The sequence below is a fragment of the Sinohyriopsis cumingii genome, chromosome 8 (assembly GCF_028554795.1).
Source record: "Sinohyriopsis cumingii isolate HCF-2022 chromosome 8, ASM2855479v2, whole genome shotgun sequence".
In the NCBI taxonomy this organism is placed as follows: domain Eukaryota; kingdom Metazoa; phylum Mollusca; class Bivalvia; order Unionida; family Unionidae; genus Sinohyriopsis; species Sinohyriopsis cumingii.
Window position 1 is genome coordinate 97,303,820 of NC_142968.1, and position 21,873 is coordinate 97,325,692.

Consider the following 21,873-nt stretch of genomic DNA (forward strand, 5'->3'; position numbering starts at 1 on the left):
TTTGATGACCTTACCATGGACAAATATATGTGGGCAAGGCCCCATAGGTCCAAGGACAGCCCAAAGGCAACTGTGCTATAACATCCCTTACAGGTACCCAAATTTCAGGTGGAGTGGTGTTCATTTCCATCTAATATAAAAGGTGAATAATTTAGATAATATAGATACATATAATGTATATTTCTTTTAAATAAGAAATTAACAATAATGGGCTTAAGTTAAGCAGGAACTTACTTAAACCAAACAAAATGTACTTTATCAGTTTTAAACTTGTAAACTTTACTGTGAGAAATTATTAAATTGCTTCTATTTACATTTGCATCAAGATTGAAGGCTAATATAATACTTCACAAATCTTCTCTTTATTTTCATAACCAGTCACTGTAAATGTGAGTTTTTATTTCTTGAAATGTTATGTCTGGTGTAAGGGAGATAACTGACTGATATACATAAGGTGTGGTAATTTTATTTCCTCCAATATGTTATCCGTAATAGTGATGAGTTCATGAACAACCTGCATTAACTTCAGTGCAATTAAATTATCCAAAAATACATTATTGATAAAGTGAGAATCTAACATTCAGAATTCTATATGTAGTGGAGAACTTAAGAGTGATGTAATTTTAATTTCTAAGATGATGCAGCTCTTTTATATCACATAGTTTATGTTTTGTTTTGTTTTTTCTTTCTATAATGCCGGCATATAGAGTGCAGCATTCCATAACTATGCAGATATAACCCCGTGCCAATTTGGATTCTTGCCATGGGATGCAAAGTTTGAAGAACAGTGTGGATTTGAATGGAATGAATGGGCACTGTGTGATTAAAATGGTTATCACTCAGTAATGTTGGACCTAATATGGAAATTCCACAAAAACAGAATTGAGAATTAATTGAAAGTCAATAGCATATTATAAGTGGACTTACACAAGTGTCAATGGGAAATGCTAACTTAAAGAAACTGCTCTTGTCTGTTGGTATTCCCTGCTACTTCAACAAAAGGGAATGCAAAAGAACTTAATTAAATAAACTGAATGAACAATGTCAATGCAGGAAAGTGTACAGAAATGGACAATTAGAGCAGGACAGTTAAAATCAAAGTGGGGAGGAATACCATATCTGTAATAAATTACCTAAAACTACTCATACCAGAATATTCTATATGATATAAGTGATCTATCTACAAGTGAACCTAGAGTGTTCTCTATCCTGGTTTATGACATGCCTTACAAGAACAAGATAGTTGTTTTTTATCATGATTTTTTTATCTTTTGCAGGTAAAGTAGTCAATATTTGGCCTAAATCAACTATATTATCTTTACATAATTTATTTTGTTGCATGTATGTTAATCTTGGTGCTGACTACACAAACATAAAGCCATCAATCTATGTCTGTCATCGCTATAGCTACAAAACCCCCATGCAAAGCCAACTTGTGTTATTTTCTGAAGATTTCATACATGTTATTCTCAATATTTCACTAAACATGTTCAGCATCCATTTCGTTTCCTACATCAAACTAGTATAGTTCATAAATGCCACCAACATGTATGCGTTTCAATGGATACAATGTGAGGCTTTTCTTCCCTATAGGTATCACGGTACCAATTGTTTTTTCATAGACCTGAATGATAATGTTTGGTCAAATAAATATACTTTTTATACTACCTCAGCATGCATGTCACGCACCATCATAGAGATGTTAGATTGTCAATTTGACAAGGACAAACCCATGTACTCCATTGCATTTAAGAGTGATAACTCTGCTGGAACTAGGCAGGGGTAAAATTCATCTAGTCACAACAGTCACATTTTCAGCCATGTGTACCACATTTTAAAAAAATCTTAAAAAATACAAAATATGATCCAGATAGGAATTAACATGTCACATGTTGCCAATAAGCTTAACTTTTTTTTAATCCTAACAGAAAGTACAATTCACACACAATGAACCTATCACAGCTAATGTTGTTCTTTATTTCTGAATGCAATGTTCCTACACCTTAAGCTCCACCCACCTGGATTTGCGCAATTGGTACCGTTATACCAATTTTCCCCAGGCAACAGAGTGACATGGTTTATCCTATTCGGTAACTGCCGGATAATTCTGTAAATTACCATAAGGATAGGAGTTGAGAGTTATATCCCTTTGCACATATGTAAACAGAAATTAAATCGCTTCTTGAATCCACGAGGAAAGCAAATTTGTAGTTGGCTTTCTTTTCCTTTCTTGATTCGACATTGTAAATATCAGAAGCAGACCACGTAGTATTTTCCATCTGTGTACATACATGTATATTCGTGCATCCACCCCTTCGCTAAAAATGTACTTGTCCAGAAATTGAAAATGACCGGCAAGCAGGGTAGTCTTTCGCACTGAAATTTTCCGTTTGGTATGAAACGTGCAGACGATAATAATGCTAGTCCCTTCCCCGTCATTATCAGGTTGAAATTCTAAATCAAGAATGAACTAAGTTCTGTACATTTGTTATCTCATTTTGTGCTTTTCGGTATTAAAATCGGGGTACAAACAAACGGGGAGGTATATTCAAACTATAGTAAATCAATATATGAAACTAAAATGAACGAAAATAAGCTGTCTTGTCGGAAAAGGGTTGGCTATATGCTGTAGCTGACGAAACTATTTCCATGTTGCATTTAGTTTCACACAGAGACCTTAAGTGAACCTTTTTACGGAAAAGGACTGCCTGTATGCTACATCTGACAAAACTGTTTCTAAACAGTTTCAGAGACCCACAAAGCTCCTTAGCTATCAGTGTCCAGTCAGCAACCGACTAGTTGTCTGGTTTTGGTCTTTTTATTCATGATCAGAATTTAGTTCAGCAAAAATAACCACGATGGTGGTTCGGTAATTTTGATTCACCCGAAAATCTGACATTTTAAATGATAACCACTTAGCTATTAACTCAAGTAAACAAGGCTTTATGTAAGTAATATATCTGTGTTGTGCTCTGTGGAAAAATAGTTTAAACTGAGTCCTCTGTATATTAGCACATGGTCCCCAATTTGACAACATGAGATCATCAGTACATTAAACACATAAGTCCTCATGAAAATACGCAAACAGGACAATATTCGGCTATTATTTCAAGGAAGTAAATTAATTCCTGAAAAAGGATTGCCCATACCACGACAAAAGTTAGCAAAAGTATTCAGTTACATATGCTAGAGTTTTCCACATTCGAGTCCTCAATATGTATGGAATGCTGTGTGTGTGTGCGTGCGTGTGTATGTGTGTGTAAATATCGTAAGAATCAGGTTTCTGAAATTGGTAACGAGGCCATGGTTTACAGTTATTTTATGAAAGAATCGAGATGTAACCTGCATGAATTTTGGAAAATACAGAAGTTAGACTATGAGAAATAAAATCCCATTGCTGTATGAAATAATGCGAAATTACATATCCACTTGGTATCTTTACTTAGTGTCAAGAGTTTGAAATTATCAATAGACTCTTGAGGATAAAAATGTTCCTGACTGTTTTAATCGGGTGGTCATTCCAGTTAGGAAACTGCACACAAAGCGATCACAATTACTTGAAGTTAGATTAAGCCGTCATGACCGCAAGTCCAATATTTCATGTATCCAGTCTTTATAACGAATTTGGCTCTAATGGAGTGTTGAAACTCATTGGTCATTATGGAGTTATATTGATGGATATTAAATGTAAAGAAAAGAAACGTTGCATAAAAACGATTGCATAAAGAAAAATCGAATTTAGTCCCGGAAAATTGCACAATTTTCAACGCTGTTTTGTCCAACAAACATAACCCTAAAACATAAATAAAACACGTATCCAACACTCTGGTAACATAGGTAAAATTATGCAGAGCCTCGAATTGTGTCTAAGAGACTGGATGCTTTATCAATATTTACAACGTATGCCTCCTAAACTTATGAACCAGTCTGACAGTTAACATAGTAGTCAAAGTCTTTCACCAGGAAGTACGTCATTGTATTCTCCGCATAAAGTCCATTAACAACGTTGTTCAAAGATTGGTCGGGATGTTACAATTACAAGTTCTCTCCCTTACACTTTTGTTTTTCATACATGTAAATCCGATTGAAGGAAATATTAATGTCATTGCTAAAACGCTTGAGGTAGATCCTCTGAATTTAATCCCGTAATATATTATGTTTTGGGACGTTCTGAACTTAAGCATGACATCACAAAGGCTAGCAAATATGCTAACCCGCATCGAAACGATATTGGCAAAATAAACGTTACTGGAGAATCGCAAATAATCGCGATTTTTTCGCAGTATCCGACATGAGACAGCCCTGTTCACCGAACTTAATAGACTCCAACTTTACTTACTGGTCATGGCGACCAGAGAAAAAAATCTCAGGAAAATCAGCGATTGTGTCGGTGCCAAGTTGAGAGCCCAGCCTCTCTGTGCTATTAATTAAAAATCGTATCAAGACCGATTCTGTATCGTGTTCGAGGATGATATACATTTATCGTGATAAATCCGTGTGGGGTTGACTCAGCACGACTAAATAAATTTCTAAATTTATTTATATCCATGTCACCACCACACCAAGTCTGATGAATATTTCGTTTACGTGTGAGTATCAACTCCGTTAAACACAGCAAGAATATTACAATTACACCTGATCACTTTAGGAATTTGTGCATACCGCTAGGTTACATAACTCACATCAGCGTTTTTGTGTCTACCTCTGGAAAATATCCTAGCTGGATTTGATTGTTTGTCAAGCATTACATCATCGTAAACAACCAAATTATTAATAAACCCATTAATATCATCAATATCAGTGATAAATTCAACAACATCATCACCGCGCTCATCCAACGATTTTGCATTTTCATTGAAATCCTTTAGTACATCATAGCACCGCTGGTCATCTACAGACGGAGCTACCAAATACAACTTATCCCATTTTATCCATCTCATTATCAAATTAAGTAGCAGTTGTGTTTTACCACTTCCAGATGGTCCTATAATAATCATACGAACAGAATTTGGTAGCGCAGCATGATGCTTGACCGGTTCTTGTTTTCGTGTTGCAGAAAAATCAATTACGTTCATGATAAATATATAAAGAATATGGATTTATATTGTGTGAAATGTAGGACGCGCACCCATACAGGTGATCTAATAACTATCACAACAAAAAATAACAGATCAGCGGTTACAGGTAAGTGTGAACGATGTGGTACAAAGAAATTTAAATGTATTCCTTCACAGTCAAAGCCAAATGACATTATATAAAAAAAAAACGAGGAGGTGATATTGCAGCAAAATGATCAAAGTTACCGGGAACTCCGTGGGCTAAATACCCAGGAGAAAAACATCTCCCAGGATATAATTACTGTGGTCCTAGAACCCGACTTGATATCAGACTTGACAGCCAAGACCAACCAAAACCAGGCGAGGAACCAATAAACGCTATTAATCGAGCGTGTCATGCTCATGATGTAGCTTATAAAAATAAAGATCTGCAGCACAGGCACATAGCAGATGTAAAATTAATTCACGCGCTAAATTCCATTACAAATAAATCTTTCAATGAATCATTGGCTAATTGGTTAGTAAGATCCGCGATGATAGGCAAATTAGCGCTAGGTGCTGGTAATTAATAAATGGAATCGATTTATTATTCCCCAAGAGGATACTGGAAAGGTAGCGCAGCGATTAGTAAACTCGCCGAAGCAGCAAAAGTTAAACGTGCCACTGCTAAAAAATGGTTACCCCGACAGGCAATATGGCAAATCTCCTACCACCGCCTAAACAAATTCACTTTGGACATTTTGATGTTGGAGTTCCTAATGAAGTTCATCAGGCTGATATTTTATTTTTACCTCATGATACCGTTAAATCCAAAGACGTCAGATGACATACAAGTACGCACTAACTGTAGTTGATGTTGCAAGTAGGTACAAGAAAGCAGAACCGTTGTCAACAAAGACAGCTGCTGAGGTTGCTTCTGCGTTTGAACGAATTTATCAACGAGGACCTTTACGATGTCCGCAGTTGTTACAGGTTGATCCTGGCAAGGAATTTCAGGGTCCAGTATCATCGCTGATGAAGCAACATAACGTCGCCATCAGACGAGGACATACTGCAATTCATCGTGAACAGGCACTTGTTGAGCGATTTAATCGAACACTTGCAGCGCGGTTATTTGGATATCAATACGCGAAGGAATTCATTCAGGACTAGAGATCACGCGAACGGGTTGCAAAATTAAAAAGGTGTGATAAATGCATTAAATAATGAAATAACTCGAAGAACCAACATGCAACCTATTAACGCAATTACCAAAAAAATATACCCGTACAACGACGTGATTTTTCAAAACAGCCAGTGCTGGGTAATGTGACTGTAAGATATTTATATGAACCAGGTGAACTTGAAGGTGGTAAAAAAAAAGAGCGACTGATCCTATCTGGAGCATCACTACACACAAGAGATCTAGTTTAACTAGATCTACTGGTAGACCAGCAATCTACAGACTGGATTCAACTGCTCCTCAGCGTGGATTTACACGTGAGCAATTACAAGTAATTCCCGAAGACACACAATTACCACCCCGATCACTTAACTAGCACCTCGACGTCGATTACATTCAAGACATGTCAGCATCACATTTTCTCGTGTATGACCAAGATGGTTATCTTTTCTGTCTACGGTAAATTGTCTTGGATTATTACTCGAGTACTGCCATAACATTATACAATTACAACTTGCACAATGATTATTTTGCTGTTGTTTCAGCGCGTTAATAAATTCAACGTCAAGGTCAAAATCGCGTTTATTTTTTTTGTCACTTTGTTTATTACCAGTTAATTTGTTTTATTATATCGTTGTCAATATCGTCATTAATCACTGGCTCGTCCATGACGATCCTTCGTAGCTGAAATATTTTTTGACTCTGGACACCGCCAAGTAAACTAAATTCGACCATTCGATGCGCTTATCAACTGTATCAATAATAGTTAACCCCTGAGATGAATGAATCGTCATCGCGTATCCTAGCGCCCACGGAGAATTATTTGTTTTTAGCGCATCCTCAACAACATTTACATCAACTGCGACAATATCATTTAATACAAGAATCTGTTTCTCGGTCTGTCCTGGTATATCATCGTCAATATTCTGCCGTCGCGTATCAGCTGGAATATAACACAACGGCACTGGCAATGTTGGAAATTTTTTCTTGTGTAACTGAAATAACTGCTGTTGAAGTGTGTCTCTGACTATCTTTCTACTTGCCACTATCAAATCGTTTAGTTTCCACGTTTCCCAAAAGTCGTTCAAGGAAGTTTCTGAAATCACCTCGCGCATTATTTCACATTGAATTTTATTCGGTTGTAACCTGATTAATTTTTTAAATTCCTTTAATTCTGCATCAAGAGATCTGTGATCATCAGTTATCTCCGAATAATAATCAACAAAATTCTTCAACCAATCGTGTGGAGATGGCCCAACAAAAGGAGGTGGTTGACCGTGATCGCCGCACATTATCACCGCAGTATTTTTTGTTAATAGCCAATCAAGAAATGTTTTTAATGTTTCTAACGGAACTGTGCACACTTCATCCCAAATAATAATCTTTGGAATATATTTCTCTCCCATTCAGTCAGGAGACCACACACCGCTGCTGTATTTGAAAAAGCTGTGATAAGTACAAGAATTTGCTACTCGTTATTTCATCTCCCTGGCGAGTCTATGTGCTGCTGTTAGCACAATCATATCTGAATTCTGTCGAAATAATTCGATCACTCGAGTTGTCTTACCAGAATCTCCCGGCCCGTTCAAATAAACGGTTTTGTTTCTGGATACTGGATCATACACGGACGGCGACAACGACAATTCTGATAATTCTAATTTGCAATAACTATCTTTCACCGCAACATCAGCGGATTCACAATAACAATGTAACATTTCTCGTTTTATTCTCCACGAACCCCATGATTCATTAGTGCTTGTAAAACAAGCCAATAATTCTGAATATTTTTTATTCAAGTAAAATGAATCCGTTGCAACTCTGACTGCAGTGTCAGGAAATCTATTTATCATTGATAATAAATTTCTTGACACATAAGCGAGCATTGAAGATCTTAGATGTGTGTAATGAGGTGATTCTCAGTCAATGTAACTAACAATTGTGCCTAACTTTTTCCCGTCGGATAAGTAAACATCTTGTCGATCACAAAATATATCTTTCTCTGCTGCATCAGCGACCACAAATTTATACTCGGCGCGATCCATAATCAATATTGCATGATGCCGTTTATGATCATATACACCACCCTGAGTAAATTTACCAATTATTTTTCTACCGAGATCCTTTGCTGTTGTTTCACTGTTGCTGAGTTTAATTTTAAGAATATTAGGAGCATTATCAACGATGACATCAATAGGAGTATTTGGATATTTTTGTTTGTATTCTTCAATAACCTCATCTACACTGATACGCTCCGGTGTTGGTAACCAAACCGAAGTCTGCACCCGATATGATATAATTGCTTCACTGACCGTCAACGATATCAATATTTTATTGTCGATCATATAACGTAATAACACAATTGGTGCCCAACGTTCCCCTGAAAAATCTCTACCAAACCAAATATCACAGCACGGATGAAGATTTTCAGCGAATTCAAACGACACTACACGAGCGAATCCTGTCAAGGAAAAATCGGGTAACGATCCATTAATTGATACTCTTAGCATCTCATGGCAAGGATGACCAAATCTTTTAAAGTATTCGTTACACTCGACCATCCCAAGAAAACTTCCCGGATAACATGCGACCATATCCACGGATATCATCTCGTTGCGATCATACTTGGTATTCCACAAACCGCCGTATCCATATTCAATACAACTTAACTGTACATCTTCGAGAAACTCAGCGCGTGTTGGTCTCCATGAATTTTTCTCTCGCGTGGCGTGGGCAGCAACTGACGGGACTGTAAAACAATTAGTTAATAATTGCTCAGTATTTTCTGAATATCTCTGTGCGAGTTTTCTCATTTCTTCGTGTAGAGATTCTTGACGGTACAAATCGCCGTTGGGTCTTACAAATTGATCATACTCGCCATCTTCGGAGCTCATAAACAACTACACTGACACAGGATCATTTTTACTTATCTGGTTCATAGCATCGAACATTCCACCGGAGTAAAATATTGTTCCTGTGCTGGTCCAAGCGTGAGCGTTATGATCAATAATTTCAATTGGTGTTCCATTTCCCTTATTCGCTGATTCATATAAAACCTCTCCGATTAATGTTTTTATAGTTATTGGAAATTTTAATTTACTTGATAACTCATCGGCATCATTTATTATCGCTCCTGTATCCTTGACCCGTTCAGCCCACTTCGCTATTTTTTCACGTCGCAGATCAGTTAAACCAATTCCACGCTTCGCATTTTTAAAATGTTCTGTTACTCGCTCGGCTACACAATTCAACGATGAAAATCTCATCGGGGCAAGGTCATTAATGTTAGTTTCATCATTTAACTGATAAATTCCGTAAATGAACGCGGTCACAGGATACGCTCGAGCGTACTATGGTCGGTCAATCCCAGTTAACATTCCTGGTTTTCAGTCTTTACTTAATATAACTTTTTTCCATTAACAAGGTCAGGGTCACGTTTGTCGCGGATAGTCCACTTGTCATCTGAACGCACAATAAACTTTATTCTGAAAAAAATATTTTTGATTATCAGCGAGGTAATCGATAATCGTTTTCGCCCGTGTATCGTTCATTGTGGCATCAATGACATCGTCGTCGCGTATAATTTCAAATGTCGACCATACATAAGATGCTCTATCATCACGAAATTCTTTTTTGGCATCTCTGATAATATTAATCAGATCAGTCAGAGCCAGGGGTTAGTCTGTCAAGATCGAATCTAAAGCTTTTTGATGCTTGATTGTGGACACTCTCTCAAACTCTTCCATATTATATTTCAGACAAGTATTTAAATAAAAATATTATATATAATGAATCTGTGCAAGTTGCTTATAGCGGGATCTGTAACTCCATGTGGCAAATCATATGTAAACTAAGTCTGCGGGCAACATTCGCAGTGTGTTCGTAATGAGAGTCTAGGTCCAAAACCCTGCTTACGATGTGGTGTTGGAGTGCGAGGACAAACACAGCTGTGTGTGCAGTTCGGTGGTAAACGATATAGGGAACTGAAGCGTTATTATGATAAAAAAATAATGACAGTGACAGAGCTATAAAGTGTGTGAAAGATTATCTAAATAAGTTTTCAAACAAATTATAATTTAAACAAATACATTATATATAAATGGAGAAAAATGAATTTGTTGGACATCCCACTATTAAAAATTATGATTCGTCTCGTGATGGCGTTGTTAGGCACTATAAGTTGAAAAGACCAGTTGGTGTAAAAGATAATGCTAGTTATCTTAGATTTACCGCTGAGTAGAAGAGTTATTACAATCACAGGTTTGTATTCGAATGTTTCTTTGGAGAGATCAAAGACGGTCTTGTGATCAATCACATCAACAACAAAAAGCTCGATAATTCTTTACAGAATCTTCAGCCTATTACACAAAATGAGAATTCTACACGAGGGGGACTGGTCGGTTTAAGAGCATTGGGAAGAGAGCGATTAAATCTTTAAATATAGCTACCGGCGAAGAGATGATATTTCAGTCAATGTACGCGGCTGGCAAGTATTTTGGTATTCACCCGCATTCAGTACAAAAAATCGCAGACAAAGTAACAAATCAACTTTTTCATACCGGTTTGGAAGCTGGATTTCTTTTTATTCTATTCCAATAGTACTAGATACAGATAACGGAGATAACTCTGCAGCGATTGTGTAAAAGTCAATTATGGAATTCCCTCCCTTGAGATTGTGCAACCCAAATAAATTTCGAGTTGTATTATTTTTTGCAATCAAAAATGTCTGAAACAGGGTTTTATGGCGAACCGTCTATTGTATACACACTACAAGTCACAGTGTGTGAAGGTAAACAATTTTCTGTGCTACGTGTAGGATTAACACGGAAGTATACGATTACTTCCCGTAGATTTTATCAAGGATTGTCAGTACAGGTAGGCGTTTACGATAACTAATATTTTTTCACAGACAATATACTTGTTTTTTTCCGGGTATATATATATATATATATATATATATATATATATATATATATATATATATATATATATATATATATATATTATCAAATCTGACTTACTGGGTGCAAACTTGAATTTGTGTATTCAGAAGTAAAGTTCAGAATTAAAATTCAGCTGCAAATTGTTAGCTGTTTGTAAACGGTTAACTATATAATAATGTTTAAATCCTATATCAGTAGATTGGAACGTGGCGCATTGGTAGAGCGGCTGATTCTCATTTTGTAGTCAGTGGTTCGAATCTCGTAACAGGCATATTGTCGACGGTACCGTAGTAGGATTTATCTATATAATTGGGGGCGCCAGCAAGCCCAAAATGCATTTCATGTACATCTCTCATCACATCAATACGTGATGAGTGAGTTTTTCACTCGCCGGATTTGATCTTGGGGGGGGGTGTACATGAAATGCATTTCGCTCCCAAAATAAACAGTAGCGCAGATGCATAAGCTCACCTGTGTATTCCACAGAAAACATTCAGAAAGAATGTGGCCAAAAGAAATGGTCATGGGATGCCGAGAAGATCAAAAGAAAGGTCTGAAATAAAGACAAAAGTCTCAAACGAACAAAGGATCCCATTGAAAGACACACAGGCCAAGAAATACTCTGTGAAAGATAACCGCTCATCATGCTACTGTTTATTTTTGGTCAAAAATATTTTTCTTTTAAATATATAATATTTGGTATATATAATATACTAAATAATGAATTACGAACATATCAATGATGTAATTTCTGCTATTTAAAAATTAAAACGACGGAATAAAATTATCTGATGAATTAAATCCTGAAAAAATTATTTCTGATTTTGAGACACTGCAGGAGGCTAAATGCGAAGGGCGATATATTTTGCCATCCCAGAATAAATTTATCAAGAAGATTCAGACGGCTATGTGTCAATCGCTAGCTACAATAAAAGAAACGCGAATAAAGGAATTTGTTTCGTTGTCTCGTGCAAATGAAAAAATTAGATCACAATTATCTCATGAATATGAAGCAAAGAAGATAATTACTACACGTGTGGGGCAACTACGAAAAATTATGTCAGAGTGTGAAACGATCGAAAACGAAAGTTAGACTATCAAGTAAGTACTTGGAAATCAAGTACGTGGAAATGAAATCGAAAGCAAAAAATAAATTTCTGACATATTGTATTTTTTTTTCACTGGCAGATTTCAGTATTTTTTTTCACTCGCAGATATTATATTTTTTGTTTTTCACTGAAAATTGTTGGATTTGTATGATTTTGACTAGCCATTACCATTTCAGAATTGACAAATCAGTCGATTTGTATGATTTTGACTACCTAAATACCCTTCAGAATTGAGAAATCAGGCAGATTTTCAGTAAAACAATTAATTTCTTATAATATTTTTGTGAAGATTATTTTTTTTTCACTGAAATGTTGGATTTGTATGATTTTGACTACCTTGATACTTTCAGAATTAACAAATCGGCCTGATTTTTACGATTGAAAATCCTTAGGATTTCACAAGTAAATTAATATATGCAATTCCATTTCTTAAATCCAACAAGTGGCCAGATTGGTCTCTTAGTTTGAAATTTATTCTTGACAACAACGGAATATGACATCGTAGAGAGACCGGATTGATCGGCTCTTGCACAATCAGAAAACCCGGCGGTTCTTTTGGTGTGAACGAGTAAAGAACAAATCCTTGCTGGGCTTGATTTGATATTGTCGTGTCCGTGCTATAGCTGTTATCGATTACATCACACACAAGACTGACCGCGACCACCGGAGTTATATTTACGATTTCTGCAGATACATGTCGTCCTTGCCCTTGTGGGTCATTGTTGTGTCGGAGAATAGTTGCCGGTGGTAGTGTTTCTCTGTATCGTGCAAGAATATCAGGAAAGAACTCGTCGATGATTTTGTTGGTGGATTTTTTTTAGTTCGTCTACGTTATACCAGGGAAATTTTAAATTCGGTAGATCTGCTTCTGTTATCTTGTATTTGTCAAGAAATCTTTGTTTACTAGGATATTTCATTGCTGTTTGTATAGTAGTTTGATGAATGGTCTCCATGTCAGATACAATCTGATTTAATAGATCAATTTGCTTAATAATTTCATTTTTTGCCGACGACGTGTCAAGGAGATACTCGGTTAATAATTTACGTAGTATCTTCAAAAGTAATTTTGATATCTTGCTCGAGATACAGTCGTAAAAATGATCCATAATGCCACCTCAGTACCAGAGTATTTGATACAAAATCATCATATCTGCTATTATCCGGTTTAGTATTTATGCCTTCCATAACGGAGTATTTTCATATTTTGGAACATAATTACGATATTATCTTTTATCAGTGACATAATCAGATTTTTTAGGTTATGGTGGTATTGGTTTCTCCGGTGGAGGAATTTCAGACCATCCTAACACTGTTCTGATCGAACTCTGATATATATCCACGGCGTAGTCGGGTGAGTTTATCTCGATCGCGGAAGACAGTGTTGGTTCATGAGCGGTTATTGCTATCTTGGATTCTTTTCCTGTGACATTTTTTATTCCACGTTGTAATTCCTCATTGATTTCTTCGATTTGATAAGACCCGGTTGGTATACCAATGACGTTCCAGTCGGGAGTGCTATCTGGTTTTTTTTTCCACGCGAATACAAACGAATTATTTGCTGGCAATCCACCAAATGACTTTGATCTGATATTTGGCCAACTATGGTATACTCGTAATTGTGCTAGCGCGATTTCGCTTACAGGAATCGCAGTTGGAAAATTAATACTAAATTCTGGTTTGGTCGAGCTTACTGTTATCATTGAAGTTTTTGCCGGAGTTGTATTTGTGACTATCTGCTGAAGTAATTCCGTCATTATATATTTTCGTTGTTTTCAAATGGTGAGACTCGGACTGCTTGCAGTCTGCGTATATCTTAACCATCAGTTCGAATTCAGAATATGATATCGTTTCATCGCTGAGGCTTGATGTTATCATCGATGATAATTTAGAATATGCTGCTGCTGCTGTGTTTAATCGTGTAACCGCGTCATGTTATTTTGTGCTCGTGCACGTTGATATCTTTTGCGCGATGAGATTAAAAACACCTGCTACAGCCGCTGATAATGAAACGCATATTGTTACTACTACTGCAGTTGTTACCGGGGTCAGCGCTGATAATATTACTCCGGTGGATGCAACTAACGCGGATACTGAATAAACTAACGCATCCAGCGCGATTATACGTCTTCGGTATTTTTTTACTTTTGTTGAATGCTCGTTGATTATATTTTGTAACTCTGACTGACATTCACGCACTTGATCGTATCTATATTGTTGAGCATCTAATGTTGTTGTTGACTCTGTTTTCGTCAGGGCCATTTATTATTTTACGCAGTAACCAATTGAGGAGTTTCAGCTACAAATTCCAAACACCACCAGTAGGATGTTGCGGTTAATTTCTTGTCGGCGGCTTCCAGTATAAATGTTTCTTCGGTTCCGCTATTTAATACGATAGTCACACTCCGGAAAACTTGTCGGTGGAATGCCTCCAAGGATATGTTGTAAACATCTCAAATTTTGCAGCACTGAACACAGACAGTCTATACACACCGGTGACTGTTGCGGTATATTTGATAGTATTATTTTGTTTTGACCATGTTGCGAATCCAGATGATACCGTGTATACGATGTTGATAATATGCCCGGGAGTTACTCCGGTTGGAATTTTAATCAGATTAATTTTGCTAACAATATCAGGAATCGCCTCTACGACATCTTCTTCTGTTTTCTTGATAGTGTCAATGTTAGTTTTGATATCAGAAAGTTTCATATCAGCGGTGGGCGGAGTACCAAAGAATTCCTCTGCGGTTTCATTAATTTTTTGAAAGTTTCTACGAAGTCTTGCAAACGTGTTTACGTGAACGTCATAATTGGCCCGCAACGTGGATAATTTAGTGTCTACAGTGTTGTAGTTAACGTCAACATATTCTTTTGTTGTCGCGTCCTCGTCAGATGTTGGATCTCTTAACACCACTATTTTTTCCGTTCTTGTTGAGTTCACCTGTCATTGTGTCACCGGTATTTTTTAAGCGATTAGCAACTCTTTGTATGATTTCATCTCTGATGGTTTTAAACGATATATTTGAGTCCCTGATTTTGCCGCTGTCAGGAAAAAAACAGGGATGTTATCCGTGGTAGCTCCAAGAACCCTGCGAACTATATCATTCCATTTGATATTGCTGGTTTTTAGCTTGCCATGTCGATCCTGAAAAATAACAACCTCATCTGGGTCTATCCCGGATAAGTTTAAAAGATTATCGATTTCATCTTTAGTCGCATATTTTGATAAATCAATATCCTGGGGTTTTTTGTCTTTGTTTCGCTGAGAGTTCTTCCGTAAATATCAACCATTATTCTTTAGGGATTGTTTAAAATGTTAAATTTATCCGCGGTATACTCGTGCACGACTTTGTGAGGTGGTTTGGTTGATTTTGATAACGCATCAAGGACATTAATTACTTCACGGTCACATATTGGTGGATCGGAAAGTGTTTGTGTTGGTAGCGTTGAGTACCAAACTGGAGTGCTTTGCACTGGAGTACTTTGTACTCTACCGACATATTTTAGAAATTCAACTGGAGGTGCTAACCCATACGAATCGAAATAAACAATTCTACGTGGATCAATCGCGTAGGCAACCCATTGAGTTCCAGGACCGTTTTTGTGATCCAGATTGATAATTCCTGTTTCTGGATTATTTGGTTGTTGTGGTAACTGATCTTGCATAAAAACACCTCTGAAATATTTTATATTTAATTTTTTAGCAGCATCGAGTAAATCAAAGACTGACTAAAAGAAAGTAGCTGTGAACGGATCGTCCCTTTTTTGTATCCGCGTCCAGTTGCTTTCTTTAAGGCCATTCTAGCAGCGGTTCCAACAGCTCCTAACTCAGCTGTTTTCGCGACAGCTGGGCAACAGCGGCTACCAGCGCTGGTATTGCTGCGAGAAGTGGAAATATACCACCGGTTTTAATCATATTTTTTATGGCACTTGGGGCGAAATCAAGTTGAACTCCTGTTTTTGCTTGCTGCGCTTTATTGAAATGTTTTAGTTGAGTTTTAGTCAACGATAACTTGTTTGGGCCACCACTAGCAATTTGATCTCGCGTTAATTTTATTTTTGTCCTGGTTGCGCTTGCGTTTTTCGATTGTAATTTTTTCACCTCACCGGGAGTCAGAGTGACATTAATGTCACTGTATGACATTTTTTATTAATTAACTGTTGATCTAATTGTCTACATGTTTTCCACTGGGGCATCAATGACTCTTATTCGTCCACCAACACCTTCAAGTAACATTGATTTATCACTGAGTATAAAAGCAATTGCTCTGTAATTATCATCTGAGTTTACGGTAGCTCTGAAGTGTATATCAACGACAGATTGCTTAACTAAATCAAGATGTTCCAGCGAAAAGTAATAAATGGGATAGAATGATGTAAAATCCAGTTGTGATATTTGCAAACCAGTATCAATATTTTGATTACGTCCCATAAATGTCATCAAGCAATGATATGCACGCGCTACCTGAGTTTCGTTAAAATCCAATAATATATCCTCGGATGGTTCTTGATGTCCGTTTATTCTTAAAGATACTTCAGAGACACCAAGTTGGTCAGATACCATTGGATTTTTTTCTTGATTATTTAATTGTGCAACATTTTGAAAAGCAACAAAGATATGTCTTGGTGCAGAAACACCTTGCTGTGATGATATATGCCAAGTAAATGTACCTCTGACACGATTTTGATCCATAAAAGAAAGTAGCCGCTGTTCTTCAGGGAGTGATGGAGTCATTACCGGCATCCACAACGAAAGTTTAAATAATATTACTTTACCATCAGCAGCGCCATCTTCTCGCAAACGAAGACCAACTCCTGATATCAGACTTGTATTTATTTGTTCAGCTCCTTGATTTATCAGCGTTGCTAGTTTTGATTTGCGGCTTAATTTATTACTTTCCTGACATCTGCAAGCATCACTTCGGTGCTTGGTAATTTTACCGGCTGGACCACTTTCGGTCTGCGTATTAATCGTGCTAGTCTGCCCTTGATTGCCAAGAACGCTTTACTGGCAACATTACCAATAGCACCAGGAGCTTTACCACGAACAACGTCAATAGCTTTCATTGATAATTGTTTTGCGATCGATATTGCTTTGGGAGCTATCCTTCTGAATAAACCCTGAACAACATCACCGAGTCCATCTCCGTAAGTTGCTTTATAGGTTGGTAATCGTGAATTTATCACCCTAACAGCTACAGGTCTACGATGAGAATTGTGTACGATCATTTTTATTTAATTATTTATTTATCTAACAATTAGTCACTGTGATAGTCATCAACAATTTCGTTAATGAGTTCCAGGTAAACATTGATATCCATGATTCCACCCTGAAATAATCGTTGACAAATATCAGCTGCTTCATTGGTTATTTCCGAAGAATTATTTCCAGCTCGTTTTCCTCCTATGAGAACTTCTAACCGTTGCACGTTATCGAGAATATTATCAGGACAGGCAATAAAACCACTTCCCAAACCACTACCAGTAGCACCAGAAGCATTATAAAACTCCTCTCTGGAGATTGTGGTCTTGTTTGTTGTTGTTTTCTCGCTTCGTCTACATCTTGCACAAATTTTATATACCCCGGATCTTTCTTATTAACACGAGAATTTTTAGAATATAATGCAGGATCCCAACTTACAGTTTTTACTTCTTTAACAAATTCGGGTTTTAGATAATTTTCTCTGGAATCATAATGATGAGCAGCAATATTAATTAATTCATCCCGGTCAGCAAAAGTATTAAGAGCTTTGTCGGTAAACATCACTGCAGGTTGTGGTGGTAATTTGAAGGGTTTAGATTCGGGTTGAGATTTTTGTCGTTCTATTTGTTACAACGGAGGAGGAAGTTGATAAGACCCTTGCTCAGGTGGCGAATAGGTAGGTGGTGACTCTTGAGGTTGTAATCTGTATTGTTTATCAAGTCTTTGTATTTCCCTTACAAAATTCAGAAATCTTATATCATCATTTCTAGCCTGTTTTTTGTTGCAAAACACACGATATCTCCATCTGACGAAATTATCATTATTCACGGTAGCATATTTTGGGTTTAAAATTCTGTCTTTTTTAGTTATACTTGCTAATGTTGCAGCGGGTAAATCACCCTCTTTAATTTCTTTAAGTTGCTCAATAACACCTTTGTTAAATTTTGCAATTAGTTCAATATTTTATTTTACTGGTTTGGGTTTAGACGCAAGTTCTTTTTTCACGTTGGCGACTTCAGTACGAACTTTGCCAATACCTTCAAGTATATCTTCATCGAGAGAAAGAGGCTGAGCTGCAGCTATATCAACCGAAAGATCTCGTAAAATCTTTTTTGTTTTTTAGTTCTTGCTGCTATTTTTTCAGTTTGCTCAGCAGTTTGTTTAACTGATGGACGAAGACTTTCAGCAGCCGTTGCAACTCTTTCATTAACTTTGGTAACAGGCTTAAATAACTGTTCTGCACCCCTGGCAAATTCAGCTTGTGCTTCTTGACGTTCTTGAAGTTTTTGTCTTACAGAATCACGAACAGGAAGAAAATTTTTATTGCTTCCGGTCGCTCTCGTGCTAATTTAGTAGTATGTGATTCTCCGATGTTAGCCATTATTTGATATAATAATGATTTAATTTATAGCAGCAGAGAGGGCGAGTTCTCAACTTGGCACCGACACAATCGCTGATTTTCCTGAGATTTTTGTCGCTGGTCGCCATAACCAGTAAGTCAAGTTGGAGTCTATTAAGTTCGGTGAACAGGGCTGTCTCATGTCGGATTTTTTGCGCTTCTCCAGGAAGGCTTATTTTGCGAAATGGAGAGTGAACCATTTAGAGCTTGTCCATCCTCTCTGCTGCTGTTTTAACAAATGCAGTTTAATTCAGCATCAGTATGTGTCTGACGCCTATTTTAGGCATGAGGAACTACTGTAACAAAAGGTTCTCAAGCTCCGCCTCGTATGAGATAATAATTTACCATTGCGCCAGTTTCATAGTTTGCTGCTTCGGTCTGTTAGGTAGGTGTGTGTGTGTGTGTGTGTGTGTGATTTGGATTTTTAACGTAGCTTTAACAACTTTTCAGTCATATCGCGACGATTTCTGCAGTGTGACAGTTTTTAGTGATGTCTAGCAATGGAACATCATGCCGCAGACATGCTGATGTCCCACCCAGTCACATTATCCTGACACCAGGCAGACCAGTCCTAACACTAACCACTTAATGCTGAGCGCCAAACGAGGCAGCTGTTAGTACCATTTTTGTAAGTCTTTGGTATGATTCGGCAGGGGATCGAACCCACGACCTCCCGCATCCGAGGCGGATGCTCTAACCACTAGGCCACCGGAGCGGTTGGTCTCTTAGGTATGCGTTCCCGTATGAATTTGGGGTACATTTACATCAAAATGACTGATATACGTTCCAAAACATAATATACAATGCACATTGAAGTGGTGCGATTAGTAGCCAAATGTTAGAAATAAATGACTGGCGAAATCAATTGGCGATGTAACAAACGTAATTAGACATTGGCATTTTTTTTCTTCTGGGGGGTTTTGTATAAAGTTTGGGTTCGGTGAAGGAGGTACACGAGGATGGCAGCCTAACGGGAGAATTGATGACTAGGGAAGTCTGATTGTCGGCGATATGCGGAGGTATTAGTATAACGTGTGACGGTATGGAGGATGTAATCTTAATCTTTGTATAGATAGGTAAAACTTGCAGGAGATTTAATTACTGGATCGCGACTGAGTTCCAACCAACGTTTGCTGATGTGTGTGTGTGTGTGTGTGTGTGTGTGTGTGTGTGTTTATACACACACACACACACACACACATATATATATACACACACACACACACACACACACAGAGAGAGAGAGAGAGAGAGAGAGAGAATATTCAATAGGTACGGCATTTTTTATTTAGGGTCACTTCAGGCAACAGTGCAACAAATGAAATGACGTTATAATGAACTTAATATTAATAAATGGTATCTCGTGACTAATGTGCTATCTAGGTTAGTGAAGCAGTATCATATTTAATCGATACTGAGTCATGTAATGCCAAGCAGCAAGTTCAAGAATACCAGCATCGCGTCACGTAAACAAATGACGTAGTGTCCGAGTCATGCGCTTCAGAGTCAATATACTGTGAATGTACTGAATAAAATCATTATCGTCTGCGTCATTTGATAGATGTTGAAATGTTGTGGAAAATATGACTGAAGGAGACTTATAGGCCGAGCTGAAATATGAATTCCTGAAAAAGCCCTCATCAGGTTCGCTATTTTAGGTTGAGTTTAGTTAGATTATATAATTTGTTGGCCTTGAAGCAACATTAGTACAAAGTAACATTTGGAAATATTTAGTCACTATTTATATGACCCACCACAGCAGCAATAGGAGTATATAGTACTGCACTTCGTCCATCCGTCAGTCATACCTTGATTATGTTCTGCTTTTAGGTCAGCTTTCTTGCATTATGGTTGGCCATATATAACTTTGAAATTCTTCTCTGATATTTGTTCATTATTATTATTATCATTATTATTATTATTATTATTATTGCTCTTGTTGTTATTACTGTTATTGTTGTCTGAGCTTAGACTAAAATAAATAAATCCCTTTCAACCTTAATAAAATGTCAGTTCATGTCTCATACGAGAGATAAATAAATAGACTGAAAATAACAGAGCGTAAATCTAAACTTTGCTTATTTTATAACTTGCTTGCTAGATCAAATGCTGATCAAATAATATGATCTGAGACCCATTTCCTCGTTGTTTATTACGAATCAGCTCAATAAAAGAGCTAACACCAACGACATCTCTCTCTCTCTCTCTCTCTCTCTCTCTCTCTCTCTCTATATATATATATATATATATATATATATATATATATATATATATATATCCATCCTTCGGCCATTAATTAGTCGTGACTTCATAGCATATAGATGAGTTGGCAATCGCTTTAATTTCTTTCATAATGACACATCAATTAAAAATATGTTGTGTGATAGACTCAGGCAACAAGGCTATCTAGATGGCAAATTAAACTGGTTCAACTTATGTCTATTACCTTATATCAGCAAATGACAACATCGTCTGAAAGAAATCTAGTATCTCTTTAAGGAAATACGTATGCAACGAGTGGTATATCAAAGATGCATCGTACACATTATAAATGTAATTTACTTATGCAAATACACATCCTTACATTTCCAACGGAGCTAAGATTTACTACAGGAAACTGTACTGGCGGAGTGAATGAACTCTTCGCATCTCTTTACATATATTTGTGTACCTGTTGCAGCTATTCATAATCCTCCTTGAAGCTGATACTTTGCATATTTTCGTTCATATACAAAAACGGCATGGTTAGTCTGAACACTGAACTTGCAGCCATTCACTTACCGGGGAGTATATTGAAACGAGTGGGAAATTAGACTTATTCTCAGCTGCCTTGCTGCACTGTTTATGAACAAACCGCCATCACGTGATACACGCCAGTCACCCCGTTTATGCTACGATGGACCCTCATTAATTGCTTTAAATGATCACTCCTTGGCTCTTCACACTACATTGTGCTCTAGACTAAACGAACTGGGACTACATTCATCATTACCTAAATGTAAA